General features: G+C 39.5%; 1 pseudogene across 1 annotated transcript in view; it reads left to right on the forward strand.

Moving 5' to 3' along the window:
* The window catches only part of LOC145487085 (uncharacterized), a 179,651-nt pseudogene that overhangs the window by 153,122 nt on the left and 11,514 nt on the right, over window positions 1–15,015 (forward strand). Inside the window, exons 16-19 of the transcript XR_014049351.1 lie at window positions 4,956–5,093; window positions 7,090–7,366; window positions 7,902–8,054; window positions 8,784–8,930. The product of XR_014049351.1 is annotated as an uncharacterized LOC145487085 (transcript). The remainder of the gene's footprint in view (window positions 1–4,955; window positions 5,094–7,089; window positions 7,367–7,901; window positions 8,055–8,783; window positions 8,931–15,015) is intronic.

A 15,015-nucleotide genomic window follows, 5' to 3' on the forward strand; every position in this document is an offset into this window, starting at 1 on the left:
AAAATCATCTAAAAATTAAAAGAGTTAAAAAGCTTGTTTAAAAAGATATGTTTTTAAATGCCGTTTAAAAATGTCAATCGAACTACTGGATCTTAGTTCAAGTGGGATCGAGTTCCATAGTCTCGGTGCCGCCACAGCAAATGCTCTCTCTCCATATGTTTTCAGTCTAGCTTTCGGGATCGCCAGAAGGTGTTGAGAGGACGATCTTAATTTCCGTTGAGAGGTGTTGTACTTAAGTAATTCACTGATGTAGTAAGGCGCTGTTCCATTGAGAGCTTTGTAGACCAGTAGGAGAATTTTAAAAATTATACGGTAGCAAACAGGTAACCAGTGGAGCTGTTTTAGGACAGGGGTGATGTGATCAAATTTCCTAGTACGTGTAACAACTCGAGCTGCTGTATTTTGGATAGATTGTAATCTTGAAATTAGATGTTTTGGAAGACCATATAGCAGTGAATTGCAGCTATCTAATTTCGCAGTAACAAAGGCATGAACAACAATTTTAGCACTCTCCTCGTCAATGTACTTTCTGATTTTGGCGATATTTCTTATGTGATAATGAGAAGACTTGCAAATTGATTTTATGTGTTCCTCAAAGTTAAAACACTTATCAAAAATAACGCCAAGATTACGAGCTGAGGATGATGGTACAACTGTCACGAACTGTCCGTTCGGGGAGACAAAATTAATCTTCCCATTTACATTCTATTCGAAATTTCCGGATTTTTTGGGTAAATGATACACAATGTTGGTCCTTTTTTATCATTTGTGTCTTGGTATTCCTACTTAAGACTCATGGGTTCAGCTTTAAATTTTTAGAATTATCAGCATCATCTCGATAGCTAACTGCTTTGTTATTTATTTAACTCTATTTATTTATTTCGTGGAAATTTTTCGTGGGAAGTTTTCCTGGAAGAAGGGGGTGGGGGTCTTTGTGCTCTTAGTAATCAGCTTACATGGCGCGTAAAGCATCCAAGCTTGTCTACTTCCGGAGGTGAGACTTCCATATAAAATGGACGGGGGTGCTCGTCGGAAATTTTCAAAAGAACTCCTAAGAGATACCTAGATCATGTTCGGTGGGGGTGGGTTGAAATATTTGTTACCCCTATTAAAGAGGTGCCAATTCTAACCCAACACATTATTTCCTATTATGATTTATTTTTCGGCTCAATACCCTAAAAGTTACCGCAAGATCTAGAGCTCCCGCAGTGGACCTTTTGAGGCTGAACACCCTAAAAGGTATCCTAACCGCTTTTTTAACCTCTAGAGGTATGACGAGCACCCCCGTCCTTTTTATGGTAGTGTTTTCACTGGGGTAATTTTGGTTAGATAAAGTTGGAAAAGTTCGGAAGCGTAGTGAAACTCAGTGCGTCTTGAGTTTAGCGAGTTAAAAAAGCAAGCAGCTTTCACTGGAAAAACACGGAAATTCACGCAAAGTAGGGAAAGACGCCTGCCAAATACTCTGACAATGTTACTTACCATGGTTTAAGTTCGGAAAGTGGCTGACGATTTCAATAATGCTTGCCATTTTTACTGATTTACCATCCCTCCGCCGAAGTTGGATTCACCGGTTCCTCGGCCAGGACCAAACTTATTTCATGGCGCTGGTGTACATAACCAGTTCAGCCAATACCACCAATCGCCACTGCATTTTATGCCACGGGTATCTTCCGTACCAAGCTCCGAAGCTTGCAGCAGTGAGAGCAGCATTAGCAGCTCAAACGAAGACAAATCGCGGCCAGGATCTTTTAACAGAAACCAGTGCGCAAATTGGTCTGGTGCCGAAACACGATTCATGTTAGAATTGTGGAAGGGAAGTTTCCTAATAAGCAAATGAAGAAACTGTGGTACGTAGGACGTCATCGCGAATAAGCTCAATAGTATTTTGAAAGAGCAAGGAATGTCATCTTTCCGCACAGGCACGCAGTACAAAGCGCGTATAAAATACCTGCAAGAATTCTCGAAGTGGCAACAATCGGGAAACTTTCAACTACTTCGAGGAAATCGATGAAGTTTTAGGCTGTAAGCCTAACATCCCGCTATAGCGTGTATGCGAGTGTGGTTTGGCAGAATATCTCAGTGTACTCAGTGTGCCGGAACCTGGTGACTCCGAGGACTCAACACAGTCAAGTGGAAATGCCGATAAAGACATCAATTTGACAAGACCTTGGAAGGAAATCCGAAACGTTCGAAAAGAACCAACAAAGGCAAAATATCCGCAACGAAGAAAAGGTCCCATCAAACGATCTCGAGGAGTTTTTGGAAAAGAGCCAAAGCAAAGATCACGAGTTTTTCGAGTGCCTCGCCGAGAAAGAGGTAGAGGGGGAATTGGACAGTCAAAACTCAGTTTGATACCGTAAAGGAAATCGAAAATTTTTAAATCGGGCAGTTTGGAAAGAGAACAGTCACACGTTTTTAAACATCACGAAATTAGTTTTTCTATTGCTGTTATCGTTACTATAGACCCTTGTTTGAAATAAACTACATTTGTATGGATTCACTGTTCAGTTCTCATTTTGCAATTTAATTCGTATGCATTTATTAGTAAATTCCAAAAAATATTGTCATAATATTTGGACATATTTATAATACTAATTTAAAACACAGCACTATTTTGCTCAACATATCAACTATGTGAATACTGAAAAAGAATACTGAAATGAAAATGAGGTAGATGTTGCACCAAAATAATTATTTGATGTCCCTTCGTGTGAAACGAACTACATTTGTACGGATTCGCTGTTCAGTCTCACTTTGCAATGTGATTTGTAAGCACTTATTAGTAAAACTTAAAAAATATTCTTCCAATTTTTGGACATATTTATAATTCAGTACTAATTTAAAGGACAGCACTATTTTGCTCAAAGCATTAAAAAAGTTGGACTGAATATAAAATAGACGTTGCGCAAAATAACTATACTATATTTATATTTAGCTTTAACTATACAAAATACCATTTGTGACGTTCCTTATTCTAGCACCATCTGCATTAACATCATGACGTGGGAGGGGTACTCCGAAAAAAACCCATCTTCGTCTTTGGCGACATCAGTTTCAGTAGCATCGTTGACATCTAGGCATATGTTGGGTAAAATACAACAGATTATGATTGTATAGAACTTTTTCTCCACCGATTCATCAAGCTTATCCAGTAGACCCCCCTTTTAACAGCCCAAATACTTGCTGAATAAGTATCCTTGCACTGCTCAGTGATTTATTAAAAACTCTTTGGATATCAGTCAAAGCTCTGGTCTGAGGAAAAAGGTTCATACACCAGGTCGTCAGTTTATAAGCTGGATCGGCAACAATAAGTGCCTTTACTTCCGTGCCACCTATCCGACGTTTGGGGAATGCAAAGTATCGCCGTTTTCTGTTGCATTTGGAAATGAGTTCATTTGCAGCACGCGAGCGAGCGTCGTGAATACTTCCAGCGTTGTCAGTGCTCACATGCAAAAACGTACATTAGCATAAGCGACTCCCTGCAAAACAATGCTATGGACTCATTTGGGTCGTTTTTGGGGCCTTATTGGTATATGGGACCTATCGAGGGTGCCTACAACCTGAGGGAATCGGCTCATGTTCTAAAATTCCAGTATGGTTTGTCTAGTTCAGCTTCGGTCTTTAAAAATCTAGTGCTCAGCAAAGCAACACAAAATTCATCCGTGATATTTATGGCTGAGCAGCGGCCGATTCCAAATGTTAACCCCACGGCTCTGTACGAATTTCCAGGAGCTTGCCTCTAAAGAGCAACAACCACCCGCTTCTCCACGGTGACTACCTCGCGAAGAATTGGATTCTAACGAACCAGCTGAGGCCGATGAGACCACAAATGTGTTCAAATGTTTCCCTGCTTACCCTGAAGTGTTCACGCCACAGATGATCCTAACATCATCATCAACATGGGTGTTGTTTTCATTTTGGATCGACAGGATTGCCAAATTCCGTCGAATTCTCCTCCTCTGCAGTGACATCAAATGTATCCCCTGCAAGAATCGCCTTCTTCTTCGCATACTAGCGAGAATCAGCACATGAGAGATCATGAAGAACGTCTCGTCTCCCGCCATTTTTGAAATGTGCCCACTTTTGTAATTTGAATCGTCTGAGTCAGCGGGTAAAATGCCTATTGAAAACAGATGTTGTGTTTAACAAGTAATTGTTGGGCGGAGTGCAAACAAACACCTAGAAAAAATGTTCAGCTAGTGAATCGGCCTAGAGGAAACGCAACCTATATGGGAGTCCCCCTCTCGAGGTTTAGTTTAGGGATTATCACGTGCCTTGACGTCTCATTTCAAAAGAACCGCCATTTTAGAATTGGAAATAAAATCTCCATAAATTTAAAATCTAACTGAAAGAGATTTTCAAGTTTAAAAAAAACACGCTAAATTGCGGTGAAACACCCATCGAGAACATGGTTGCCATAGAAACGTAAATTTAGGTGTCCAAGCAATTAACACATGTTAGAAAACGTGACAAAGTTTGACAATAATAGCCTGAGCGTTGTTTAAGTGAAAAAAAAAGTTTAAAATCAGCTTGGATACTGTGCCTCCTAGGCTAAATAAAGTCAAATCAAAGTTCTGTGGTCGTAAAATGGACATTCATAGTGACTGAACATGATGTACAGTGTAGCAGCAAAGGGCTCAATCAAGACAAGCTAGGGGGATTTAAAGAACCAAATCTATAGGTTTGTTGGCTTACATTCGCAGAGGTGGGTTGCGGTTGGGGTTTGTTATCAAAGGGTCAGGATTTCCGTGTCTTAGATTCTGAAGGATTTTTTTCCGTAGTGAATTTGTTAGCGTTAAACATTATAGCCATCCTAATCTTCTTCCCGTTATAAGACTTTTCCCGTTAGGATAGGAGTTAAGTTACATTGCCAGTGTGCAAGTGTTAAAGTGTTATTTTATTTAGTTGGTATGGGAGGAAAGAAATATTGTGGCATGCGTTTGTTTATTTGGCAGAAAAAGAAAATTTACTCTATGAGGTAAGGGAGAGAGAATGGCTACTGAATGAAGCAAGGAATGAGTTATTGCTTGAAGAAGAAAGAGCAATGACTGCTGCCAGCGAGAACGAAACATTGAAGGCCCAGCTGGAGGAAGGTAAGATTTGTAAGACATTTGAGTCCTGGGAGGAGGAGGGGCACCCCCCATGTAAAAAGGTGGAGATGAGATGGAGATGGTAGTCGGAAATTTGGTTTAGAGCAATCTGGGCACGGTTCGAGCTTCGGTTAACCGCTTAAAGTTACCAACAAGTATGGGCTACGATGATTTTAATGATGCTTAAGATATTGTTATTGAATAGTTTCTCCTATGGAAAAATTCTCAAAGCATTGTCATAAAACTTAACTTGTTCCTTCAAGTGCAACCTTAAAAGATACCTTGACGACTAAAATAGTGGCGTTTCGTCCTGAACACCGTAAGTGAGACCATGTTCCGTGATTGATACACCTCAGCCAGACTATGGGTAGGCTCGATTACCAGCTGCTGTTCGGGAAGGAGCCTGCGCTCCTCCCACGAACTCAAACTTGGGAAAAAACTTCCTCCTCCCGTAACTGAATTTACTTTTTAAGGAATAGAAGCGCACTTTCTAGGGGTTTACCGGCGCAATAACCCCAGGCGGGATGCGTGTTAAGCTCCTGGACGCCATCTCTTTAATAGTATCCTTCGTGTTCCATTGCGCATTTTCAAGTTCTTCTAGTTCTGAACACTTCCTTCCAACTTTTGAAATTTACTCCTCAGGTTAGACACTGCTGAACTAAGTTTCTCAAGCTTTTCACCCATAGTTTCTAGCCTAGAGAGAATAATTGCAACTGTCCATTCTAAAGAAATTATAGTCGAAATTTCGAAGACTGGAGCTCACATCTGCTGAAGTTCGGGTGAGATGTTTGAGCTTGAAAGTAACCACCTAGCTCTTTTCTCGACTGGCGAATTGTAGGAGGCACTCGAGTCACTGCCTTTTGTAGCCTCTCTTTTATTTATAGAATTAAAAGGCGAAAAATTGCTAAAAAAACAAACTATAGGAAGCGGTGAATGAGTCCGAATTCGGTTTTTAAGCTCGTGAAATCTCTAGGAAACTACCCCAGAAAAGGAGAACTACCTTTAGATGGTCATTTTTCTGTTAGGACACAATGCCATATTTACGTTAAGCTATATAGCATCCTTATTGCTGATGACTAAAGAAAGACTGCCATAAGTTATTTAAAAATAACTTTCAAGCAGCTTTCGACACACGTCTCTGAAATGAAAGAAAAACTTCGTGTCCCGAGCAGGACTCGAACCCTCGTCTCCCTGCATACTATGCCTCGAAGGAAAAATGTCCCTTGGATTTGCCGCGTTCTATCTACTCACATAAGTAATTTGCCACGTATGCAGCGTGGCTGCCCCGATGGTGTAGTTGATATCACGCCCGACTAGGCTTTCTATCATTGTTTCAATGGGTTTCCTGGCCCAAAACATTTCTATTCCATTAGCTTATGATTGCTTTGGAAGTTTGCGAATAAAGTCTTTGAAACTTAATAAATCTGTTGCTATCATTTCTATTATTCCTATTAGAGCGGTTTTCAATTGATAGTTTTGAAACCAAAAGTGAAAATAATCATTCTAGCCAATTACAAAGGACACAGACAATACAGGGAACCTGTGAAAACTCGAAGGAATTACATGTAGCTGACGTAAAGCGCGGGAAAACGTGAAGGAATTACGGTTGTGGCGAAGTGGCGTGAGTTTTTTTAGGCCAATCGTGTAGCGAAGTAATGCAAACCCAATCAATCAATCAATCAATCAATCAATCAATCAATCAATCAGTCAGTCAGTCAATCAGTCAATCAGTCAGTCAGTCAGTCAGTCAGTCAATCAGTCAATCAGTTAATCAGTCAATCAGTCGATCAGTCAATCAGTCGATCAGTCAATCAGTCAATCAGTCAATCAGTCAATCAGTCAATCAATCAATCAGTCAGTCAGTCAGTCAGTCAATCGGTCGGTCGGTCGGTCGGTCGATCGATCGATCGATCAATCAATCAATCAATTTATTCGACACTCAAATGAAAACCTCTCTATACATGACTACACTGCATTTACACCTGCTTTACGTTTACAGCTAAAAACTCTGTGCCGCGTAAGGAAGGTGTCACCTTAGTGGAAATTGCTGGAATAATGGATGATCTTGAAAGCGGTTGGGAAAAACTTGCAAAAGCACTTGGGCTTGGAGAAGCAAACCTTTGCAAGATAAATGAAGGAAACAAAACAGACCGCGAGAAAGCCTATTCTGTCCTCACAATGTGGGCGGACGAGGAAGGAGAGGACGCAACATTTAAACGTCTGGTAGACACCCTTGAGAAAATAGCAAAAAAGTAGCCCTGTGGAAAAGCTGCTTGGTATGTAAATGTGAAAGGTTTAGGTAAAAAATTTAAGTCACTCACAAAGGTCTCTTTAAGTTGGAAAAAATGTCAAATTATTACGTATGGCTTATAATTAGGAGAAAGAAAATCAAAGGGGAAAGAAAAAATCTTCAGGATAAGGCAAGGGTAATTACCAGTGGGCAAGATTGAGACAATTACCAGTACGATTTGTCGATGAATTTGAAAAATTTAGGCAAAATCCTAAGGATACTGTATATATCTTTCACCCCTGTTAGAGAAAGCTCTACCTTCCTTCCCAACAGAAGGATATTCACACGTTACTTACACGCCTGTGGCTATTGCATATTGGGCCACTGAGCCGAACTTCAAATTTGAAATTGGCATTTCTACATAAACATGAGCAAATGTTTCTTCTCGGGTTAAAATGAAATAAAGAAGTGCTTCGTTTAATTTAGTTCATTATTTTTTGCAACAAGAATTTCCTGTATTTATAGTATGCACGGCTATCTTGTAAAATATCCACGTAGTTTAAACATGCTTTATTTCGCAGAGTCAGAAGAAATAGCCGATGATCAGGGGAAAGTAAACAGGCTGTCGAAGAAAACTAAGGATGAAATTTCAGTCGAGAATCGTGAAAAAGAAGCCAGTGGGGAGAGCAGTGTGAAAGCGGTGTTTAAGGAATCAGGCATTCAGTCGCCAGAAGGTAAAATAGGCCGTTGCATGACCGTGTCACGCGACCTTGTCAACATAGAAAATGGTCGTGGTACGAAGTAAATACCAAACATGGAGTGTGATGAGATTAATACGATTTCCCATTTTTATGTAGGAAAACCGTGGCTGGACTGATGACAAAGTTCATCATCCATGCAGCATACCTCTATCAAATTGTCCTAAAAATCTCGCACTGAAATGCCAGTGGCGTATAAATTGGAAAACTTACTAATTTCATCACAGTCTTCCCATTTCTGGTATCGATTTCGTACCGCGACCATTTTATGACAAGGTCACGTGACACCTTCATAGAAAGGGCCCGTCAGTTACAAACTAGGGTGGATCAAGGGGTTCGGGGGTTCGGTCGAACTCCCTAAATTGATAATACTGAGACATCGTAACACGCTGACATGGCTTCAGATTACCGGAAATCCCATCTCCGAGGACCTAAATTTACAAATTTTCTGAGGGAACATGCCCCCGGATCCCCCTACACGGAAACGCCTTCGGCGGCCTCTCCTCTCTAAAATCCTGCATCCGCCGCATAAAAATGACTAAAAAATTAGCTTAAAGGCTAGTTTAAGTTACTACAGGCAGCAAAACAGTATAGACTGTTGTGTTGCTCTCGAAGTATTACTCATTTGAGCGAAGAATTTCGTATAGTGATATAAAAGCATGGGTGTATTGTGAAAAATCGGTCTGGCCACATTTTTATTTGCAGAGAAAGATGATGGTGATAAAAGGGAATTAGACAAGCCCCTGAGGGAAGTTGATGAGGGAATGTCGCTTGAAAATCCTAAAAAAGAAGGCAGTAAGGATACCGGGATGGAAGCTGCGTTCAAGGAACTAAACATTCAGCCCGAGGAAGGTAGGAATGATTAAAAATGTCTGCATGACAAAAGCTAATGTAAAGACAGATTTAACCCAGGTGTTGCTTACAAACTTTTAAATCTTGCGTTAAGTTACAGTAGATGCAAGTATATCTAACAATTATTTCGCTCGCGATTGTTGGATGTGACATGATCATAGCCAACTCAAATATCCAACGCGCGCTCGTAGAATAACTGTTCAATAACCGGCAGTGTTACTAGAGCAGAATGGTTATGAAGCCCGGCAAACATCAAAGGAGCAAACAAAGGTGCCAAGATTTATGTTCGGGGACTGGGTTGAGTAATGGCGGAGTAAAGACGTGCGTTGCAGCCGCTCACCCATCTTTTTGCTCTGTTTTGGCAAATGGCCGATTGTTTCGGACAACTTTTTGAGCAAAAGAAAAACCAGATCTTCAGCCTCTTCCGACGAATCCGCTCTTTCGCCGGAAATCAAAAGAACGAAGCCATACTCCTCGTCAACGCATCAAGAAGAGGAAATAATGACAGCTCTCAGTATGACACAACATGTTGGTGCAACTCTACGAGCAATCCTAGCAAAAATGGAAAAGCGTGATTCATTAGAATCAGCCGTGAAGAAAATTGAGGCCAATCTCGAGAACTTAGAGAAACGAACCCGAAGGCTAGAAGATTTTCAAACTACAGCGAAGAAAGATGACGATCTAAAGCGGGAACATTTTTACTGGACAACAATTCAAGGATAAGACAGAAGCTGTGGAGAAGGCTCATCGACTCTATGTAACTCAATTGGCAGAGCTGACGACAAAATGCCAGAAAAACGAGGATTTGTTATATGAGATCCACACTAAAAATCTTTACCCTCGTCGGGAGAATATCAAATTTACGAACATAGAGGAATCGACAGGAATAGGCGGCCGTAATGAAGACACCGAAGAAGTTCTCCGAACTTTTCTGGAACGTGATCTTGGTTACAGGGAAGTAAGAAATATAGAAATTCAGCGAGTACATGGCATTGGCAAAAGCAAGGATGGAAATCCTCGTCCAATTCTGGCCCGTTTCCTTACTGAGATATAAAGACTGCCAACGGATCTTTTTACTGGGTCATCGGCTTAAGGACACTAAGTCCACTAACTTTCAAATTTTCTGAGACCTTACCCAGGAAATCATTACCCGCCGCAAAGTACAGGTGGGAGCTTATGAGGATGCCAGGAAAAATGGAGTTGCTACTTCCTTCAGCCAATCTCAACCTGATAAACTGTATATCAGAGGTAAATTGTGGCCCATCGGGCAAAAATTTACTATTTAACACGAAATCAACTTTGTTCAGAGTGACCTTTAAATTGTTCAAACTTCTCGTACGTCTATTATTGCCAATGTGCTTTTCACCAATTAGAGGTGGTTGGCAGCTTTAACGGTCTGATAGAGCTGCAGGCTTTTTCTTTGTTTTTTTTTTGTACTGTTACAAGTAATTAAGTTGCCTAATTCCTCTACCATAAGCTCTTTAGTAATTTTATTCATTTTACTGTCTCAGGGCATAGAAACCTATCTAATCAACAACAGTTTAAAGGCATGTGGTCATTTAGTTATCTTTTGTTGCGAAAATGAAAAACAGTCAACTCAACCTCTTTCATTGTTCATAATACAACGGATCTGAGAATAGCTTCTCTCAATGTCAGGGGATTGGGAAACAATGCTAAAAGAAAAGAGGTTTTTAACTGGCTCAGAGCGAAAAAGCAATCTATATATATGCTGCAAGAGGTTCATTGTTCTGAAGACACTACCGATACATGGACTTGTGAGTGGGGGTACAAAGCGCTCTTCAGCTGCTGCAGCAGCAACAAAGTAGGCGTTGGTATTCTTTTCAATAACAATTTTAATTTTCAGATCCACATGGTTTTCTCGGATCCGAACGGGCGCTTTATAATATGCGATATCGTTGCTGATAGGATGCGTCTGACGTCTGACATCTACGCTCCGAATGAAAACGATCCGAACTTCTGTCAGTTTTTTTTATCATTTATCAAGTTTTAAATGAAAGGAAGTTATAATTGGTGGGGAATTTAACTCGGTTCTTAACGGTGAAAAAAACAGGAGGGGTGGCCTTGCCAGAGCACATAGAAAAACTCAATGCTGTGCCTCTACCCCCCGCCAAAACAATGACAAATTTAACACATAATTCTTTATTCAATACGTTGACAAGTATTTACAGCAATGCAGTTTACTATATCTTATTTAAAAGGACACAAGATTTATCTTCCAGAAATAAAATAGGTTGAGTTAATGGAAAGTAATATATTTTTTTCAAAAAGAATAATTAGACGAATTTATCAATAAAAGGTAAAAAAATAGGGAAAAACTCAAAAATGTTGTATAACCACTCTGCTGTTTGAATTTCATGAGAATTTTCACTGCTTTCCGATATATATAAACAAACGCATCCTGAAAACCGAATAGAAATCGAGAAAATCTAGAATTAACTACGATTTTCTTTCCGAGAGGTAAAGAGAAAGTGCGTGTTTCAGTAACCATGGCAACCGCCCGCATTTGCAAGTTCGAGTCTGCATCGAAATGCAACAAAACGAAGCTTTTATCCATAGGTATTTGGCTGAACGCTTCGTAAATTTACTTAATACACATAAATCAATAATATAATGAGGTATTGTAAACGTAAAGTGGCCATTTAAAGAGTATTTAGTCGCATTCGAACAACATGTCTTTGTATCGCGAACCCACGCGAAGAGACACGAACGTTCGTTTACCTATAATTCTCGCTTCGAATTTCGAGATTATTCAGGAAATTACTCTCATAATTACTTAAGATACCTTCTGAATTGTTTTCCTCCCTAAAAACCATCTTCAGGATCTTTGAAATTGTTTAAATTTTGTCCCACGGGCTCCGCCATTTCAAAAGTGAAATAACTTGATGTAGCAAAATTCGTCATGCAGGCCACATTTAAGTGTCAAAATCGGCCAGTAAACGAGTAATTTTATTAACTTTTAGCACTCCAAATATGGAGAAATTTGGATGTAACGCAATTTTCCTATAAATTTTTAACCTACGGCTCACTGGTGATACCATAGCAAGAGAGCCGGACATAAATGAGTTTCAAAGGTGATTTGAGAATTCTCTGAAAATCTTGGTTTAACTGATGTTTGGAGACTTTTCAACCCAGAGGCCAGGAGATATACTTGGCGTCAAAACCAACCAGTCATACATTGCCGACTCGATTTTTTCAAGTAAGTGAATCATCTTTATGTGATGTCAAGCACGCAGATATTGTTCCCGGTTTCAAAATGGACCATTCGATGATTACTCTAAATGCAGCTCTACCCTCTAACCCCAGAGGCAAAGGTTTTTGGAAGCGAAACACGTCCCTTTTATCCGAAATGAGATATGTCTAACAAAAGAAAAGAGCAACTGAAAGCAGTGTGAACCAATACAAGGACGACACTTCGGTGAACCCGGCGCTACTTTGGGGGATGATTAAATTAAAGGTGCGAGAAAAATCAATATCTTATGCTTCATACCAAAACGTGGCTACAAAGAGACGCGAATAAATGTTAGAACGCGAAATCGCTTTGTTAGAAAAGCAATTAGATAATACAAGCAATAGTGATTGTTGCAGAAAGAATTTCCTTAAAGAAATAACTAGAAAAAAATTTTGACTATCGGACCAAAGGCGTTATCATTAGGTCAAAGTCGCAATCGGTACAACTGTAAACAAGGAACAAATTATCGACTCCGACTTTGTGACCACAAATAGAGGTATTTTATCTGAATGTACAGCTTTCTGTAACAAGCTTTAAACATCGTAAAACCCCGACAGCCTCCAGTCAACATTCCTTTCTGAAATGAACTCCACTTCTTTGACTAATGAAGACCAAACTTTATGTACAGGCCCCTGAACTTAAAAGGAATGTTTCGAAGCCCTGAAGACAAAACGCCAGGTACGGATGGACTTCCTGCAGAATTCTACAAAGTTTTTTGGAAAGATATATCTTCTTTTTTAACCTCGGCCCTCAACTATGCTTTTGACTCTGGCTGCCTTTTAGTAACACATAGACGAGGGGTTATAAACCTTATTGCAAAAAAAGATGCGGAACTATACTTCATCAAAAACTGGAGGCCTATTACCCTTTTAAACACTGATTACAAAATCGCAGCAAAAACTATTGCAAACCGAATTAAAATAGTACTTCCAAACCTTGTCAACCACGATCACACAGGATTTTTGAAGGGCAGATTTATAGGCGAGAATATCCGACTCATTGATTGTAGTATCCAATATGCCACAGAAAAGAATATTCCTGGCCTGATTCTCTTCAATGGTTCTTCAAACTTGACACACTAAGATCCCACGGTTTCGGCGCTTCGTTAATCGACTGCGTGAGAACTCTGTATAGTCATACTGAGAGCTGCATTCTGAATAATGGATAGACAAGCAATTTTTTTGAGATTCGTAGAGGTGTTAGGCAAGGTTGCCCGCTCTCACTTTATTTATTCATCCTGCTGGCAGAGGTACTGGCCACGGCAATTACGAAAAATACCAATATAAAGGGAATCTCCGTGAATTATGAGGAAATTAAGTTAAGTCAGTATGCCGATGACAAAACACTTATTTTAAATGGGTCACGTGAATCTCTCCTTTTATCACTCGCAATGCTTGACGATTTCAGCAAAATTTCTGGCGTCAGACTCAATGATAAGAAAACGGAAGCTCTATGGATCGGCGCAAGTTTTGGAAATGATAAAACTCTGTTATCAGGAAAAGAACTTAAACGGCCAAAAGACAAGGTAAAATCCCTAGGGCTACGGATTTTAACAGATCCCGAACTATCTGTATCTTTAACCTACAACAACAAACTTGAACAAGTTAAAGAAATCTTTAGATGCTAGAAACACCGCCGACTAACATTGTTAGGGAAAATCATCGTTATCAAGTCACTAAGTTTATTTACTCTCGCCTCTTCGCTGAAGCTACAATGTTTTAGATGAAATAAACGTTTTACTCTACACTTTTCTCTGGAATGGTAAGGGTGACAAGATAAAACAGAAGGTAATGATCAATGATTCTGGTGATGGTGGCCTAAAAATTATTGATATTTATAGCTCTTTTAATAAAACTCTCAAAACCACATGCATTAAAAAATATTTAGATAGCAATAACAAGGGAAAATGGAAAATCTGGCAGCCTCAATGTTAGAAACACCTCATCGACAATAACAACTTCGGATGCCATTTTAAAAGAACTATTAGGAATCTGGGGAGAAGTTAACTTTTAATCTGAAATAACATCGAAAGATCACTTTCTGGATCAACAACTTTTTGGTATTATTCCCTGTTAAAGATGGCAAACAAGACAGTCTTATTTAGAAACTGGTTTATAAAGGACCGGACCGGCCAACACCTTTCTTTCGTCAAATGATTTCTGCCGTAAGTATGAAAGAGGCCTTCACCCTCTAAGCTTCTACGGATTAATATCGGCTGTAAATTCTCTTCGGACTGATTCTAATTTTCAAGATTTACAGAACACCATCTACGAATATGAGCTACTTACAACAAGAATTTTACAAGTCAAAAAAGCTACTACATTAATATATAAAAAAAACTGATTAGTAACAATAGTTTAACCCCAGAGTGAAGTTTAACGAATTGGCTAGAGGGTTGTAACCTACCAATAAATGACAACATAAATTGGACTGCTGCCTATTTCCTGGCTAAAAGACGCACCAAGAGCACTAAGTTGATAGAGTTTCAGTTTAAATTCTTACATAGGCGCCTACCAACCAATAACTTCTTATTTAGAATTAGTTCACAGGGTAACGAAAATTGCAGTTTTGTCACAGATGCTCTGAGTCATTAATCCGTCTTTATTGGTCATGCCACCAAACATCTCACTTTTGTTGCTGAATGGTTGAAAAAATTAGATTTATTTCCTAGAGATTGTGTTTTGACAAATATTACCGGGTCTGAGGCCAGATTTGCGCTTCTTATCAATTACTGCCTTCTCTTATCATGATATCACGTCGCTCGCTAAACCAACAGAAGATCGTCTTACGCATTTCATATACATACTGAAATCACAATATGAAATAGAAATAAGA

This window comes from Orbicella franksi, chromosome 5, assembly GCF_964199315.1.
Source record: "Orbicella franksi chromosome 5, jaOrbFran1.1, whole genome shotgun sequence".
NCBI classification, from domain to species: Eukaryota; Metazoa; Cnidaria; class Anthozoa; order Scleractinia; family Merulinidae; genus Orbicella; species Orbicella franksi.